Below are 4,167 nucleotides of genomic sequence, written 5' to 3'. Positions count from 1 at the left end.
AGTCTGATTCTGATAATTACAATAACCACAGAGTGTGTATGTCCAGCTATAAGTGGCAGTGCACTGTTAGATACTAAGAAAGAGGAGCAAAAAGCTAAAGTTACCAGGATGGGTTTGGCCTACCAATTCACAGGGACTGCTGGACTAAAAACAGGGGAATAATAGATCTTCTCATATCAAACACATATTACAGTTCTCTTTTGAGAACTTGTGTCCTTCACTATGAGACAGCCACTAAGACGACTGAAACTTGATCCCTGTGTGGAAATTAGATCGTTGCAGTAGCAAAAAAGGGATATGGTGCAGCATGAGAAGATAAGAAGTCTACAAGCACACAAAGAGAATAGAGTTATTCTCAGTGCAAACAGTAGAGATAGTACATATATATATATATTTGAATTACTTTAGCTAGACAGTAGTGAATGGAAATATGACATGTGGTTCAAGTTCCTGTTAGTTTTGAGTCATAACTCAACTATGTTACATTTATACTGTATATCTATAGAAAGAAATGTAATCCAACAGAACCTCATGGTCTTTATGTGTCAAGAAAAAAAGGTCAAGATCTGTTCATTCAAGTCTATATAGGTTGTGGGGATATTTGCTGTTGCGGTGCATTATTGGATTGTACTATATTGTAAGTACCTCATATTTAGACACATAAAATAATTATATGCTATTATATTCAAAAGAATAGAAGAAGCAAATGAATAGGTGGAAGGTCATTCAAAAGTTGTTGAGATATTTCAGGCTGAAAGACCAAAGTGATGGGCTGATTGACCGACACTGCCACACTGAGAGCCACACTGCTAGTGTAAGACATCAATTTTCCATAAGCACCTCTCCATTTTAATAGATACAACTTATACCCATTTCCATATGGGAATTACTATTTAACACTACACTGCAGCTAAAGAAGTGTTTCCATCAACTGCTGGTTCATCATCACATTGCCATCCTGAACAGCGCAGAGGAGAGGCACCATAGGATCCCCAGCCTCGTCATGGTCAGTTGTGGAGCATCATAAGGCTGCTGAAATGATGCTGATGTTGATGTGTGTGGCTCATACATACATACAGTCTGCAGCAATGCGCTTCTTGGCATCCAACTCCATGTCTGACCACTTTATTTAATTTCAGGAACCATCCCAGTTGATGAACTGACTGCATTAACAGCTGCTCCAGCCATCCACCTCTCAAAATTCCTTTTGTTTGTAACTTCACTGCCATCCTTCCTATGGAACAATATGTAAATTAGTACTCATGAAGGTTTTGCATTGACCATTTATGGTTAAAGCTGGAGGAGACTATTTATTTCACAAGCATTTTTGTTATATTTGTTATATTTCTTGAAATTCTATTTACATCTGGACAGCAATGAATAAATCAAAGGCTCTGACACAAAAGTGAATAAAATCTGGTATCTGTGGCTGTAATAAGCCAGCCTGTTTTCATCACAGGCGTCATATACCCACGCTCGACAAGCGTAGTTATTACACACTAAACGTCAATTCTGCGTGTGTAGGAGACACCCTGGGGAGACGGGAAACACTAACTAGCTAGGTAGCTAGCGAACTTTGTGTTTAAGGTGTTGACAGTCCCCCAAGGCGCCTTACCCTAGCCTTAACCATCATAGAAGTTTTTGTCTAAACCTCAGTCAGTAAATATATGCATGTCTACCTCACAGCTGATGTGCTAGCAGGTAGGGTTAGCCTCCTTGGTGTTGCAACGCAATAACAAACTGCAGCGTTTCATACCCAAGCTTTCTCACAGCCTGGGTATTTTACGCCTGAGATGTGGGTATATGCCTGCCTGTGTGCATTCTGCCTGTGCCATTCACTGCTCATAAATACGTGTTTGAGTGGCTTTTGAGGGAGACCTTAAGAAAGGGGGTAGGATTTTTTCAGTAGGATACTTTAAAAACTAGCTGTCTTTTGCTGGTTTCTCCAACGCTGCCAACCCCAGCTTTAATTGTGGGAGTGTAGTGGACAGAATATGAAGCTTGTAACTGGATTGTGATTTATAAAGGGAAAACTGAACGCAGAAATGTGGCAGTCACCATGTCTTTCTTTTGGGTAAAGGTTTGGTATGAGTCTTATGCATAGTTTTATAAATGAGGCCCCAGGTGCTGGACCTGGACCACAAAGACCCAGAAAAAGGACATACTACAAATGCACAAACAATGGCAAATTGCAAGGAACACAATTTGGAAGCTTGTCAATAAAGTTTTAAAATCAATGATTAAATTAAAGGGGCCATGTGTAACCACTACTTTTCCAAGCGCATGCTTGTGCTCAGACTAATGAGCGAGCCCAAACAGAGAACGACACTGCAGACAGCTTCACACAACATGCTGGAAACTCAGGTAAACTCCCACTGCAACGTTACAGTAATATTATTATCAGCTTGAGGTTGAACTACTCCATGATCCTTACATGGTAATGTTACACTGGCTGCATTTAGCCAACATGATACGTCGGTGTAAGCTCGCCTGACAGCTTTTCAATAACTATTTGTGCATCGATCACTAGAGAGGCTCAGCAATGTAAGCATGGATACATTTATTGGATGATAATGAAACAGTAAGCTAGACTGAAAATTATAAATGACTCCTTCTCAAATACATTCTCAAACAAATTTAGAATATTACCATTAAGAATTGATAAGGAACTACCATACCTTAAATGTTAGAAGATAAAGCATGGCTGTAATCCTCTCATGTCGGGTTTATTTCGTTTTGGCAATATTCTTCAGGTGGAGGAAGCAGAATATAGTTAGTATCATCAACAAAATCAAATGTAATATAAGAACAAAATCACACCAATATTTTACACCAGAACACAAGATTTTTTACCAGTTGACCAATCAACCCCAATCTGAAATTCAAAAATGATCAACCAGGGTATCAAGCTGTTTTTTGAGTTACAGTAATTTGCTCCCTTCTCATTTCTTTCTCCTTGCTATTTCAGTCAGTGGTGTGTGGGTGGCAGGAGTCATCCCGGCATGCCCTGCTGCACTGGTATTTACAGATTACAGGTTTTGCGGTAATCTGTAGAATGTCAGAGAATTAATATAGGAGGTAGATTGATGCCATGTGGTGCATCCTAATCACTTGCCAAGCATACTGGCAAGAGTACTTTAGCGTCTGAATCTCCCCTCCATATTTAGGAGTCACAGATGGAATAATTTCATTTGCAATGCCTGCTCCAAGTTTGAAACCTTGTTCACAACAGCGAGGGGATATGTTATGTGGGACCAATTCATTTTTACACTGTTAAATGAATATGGAGTTTAAAGGGATACCAAGGTGAAGAAATATTTTAAAAGTTGGATGGTCGGTACTGTTAATTTTAGTGTAGTGAACAGTAGAGTTTACTGATTTAACCTTAGCGGTTTTGTCCACCTTTACCTTCTTCTTTTTACGATCATGGTCCGGCTGTGCCTTTCCCTTTTCCTGTGGTGTTTAGCAGTCCTCTCCCTTAGGTTCCTTGTCTCCTGTCTCCTGTCCCCTGTCCAGAGCGTGCATCTGGTTGGGTGTGGTGCCCCAATCATCCTCCTCCTGCTGCAATCATCAACACACCTGTGTTCCATCCAGTAATCACACTCTGCAGTATATCAACCAGGGGCAGAGGCAGACATTGTAAAAATTCAGGTCTTAGCAAAATCCTAGGGGCCTCCAGGGAGATTGTTTTTCATTTACAGCAGCGATATGCGCTATTTTCTACGCCGTTTCAGATGATAGATTGCCTAAAAATCTGTACATTATTCTGGAAAAAACATGATAATTGCCCAGGGAGAAAGAAAATCACCCTATAGAGCGTACACCCTGTTCTGTATCTAATTATTCTCCAACTGTCTTTTCTCCTTTCACCCAAAAAAGAGGCAAAAATTGTCTAATGTTACTATTTTAAAGTTACATAACATAGGTATGGTAGGAATTTGGCATAAACAGCATTACTAATCTTGAAACCTATTTTTGTTATACTATACTGTAGTTGAGTTCACAGAATGAATCTTAAGCTGACAAAGCTGCTTCATTTGAATCCATGCCATAATAATCTGGGCTGCATTAATACCAAATCAAGGTTACCCAACAGTGCCAAGTAAGTGTGGTGTCCAAACCTCTGAATAGAATATTAGACCAAGAACATATACTCAGCAAACACAG

The 4,167-nt window shown here is 39.7% G+C and overlaps 1 long non-coding RNA gene across 1 annotated transcript; it reads right to left on the bottom strand.

Annotated features, from left to right (window-relative positions):
- Positions 1–843: 843 nt before the first annotated feature.
- On the bottom strand, positions 844–3,539 carry LOC123973236. The gene is made up of 3 exons (XR_006825566.1): positions 3,409–3,539; positions 2,679–2,747; positions 844–1,234 (listed from the first exon to the last, which is right to left on the bottom strand). It is a non-coding gene; the product is annotated as an uncharacterized LOC123973236 (long non-coding RNA).
- Positions 3,540–4,167: the final 628 nt, after the last annotated feature.

The sequence above is a fragment of the Micropterus dolomieu genome, linkage group LG07 (genome assembly GCF_021292245.1).
Source record: "Micropterus dolomieu isolate WLL.071019.BEF.003 ecotype Adirondacks linkage group LG07, ASM2129224v1, whole genome shotgun sequence".
Taxonomy (NCBI): domain Eukaryota; kingdom Metazoa; phylum Chordata; class Actinopteri; order Centrarchiformes; family Centrarchidae; genus Micropterus; species Micropterus dolomieu.
This window is presented reverse-complemented; position numbering and strand designations above follow the sequence as displayed.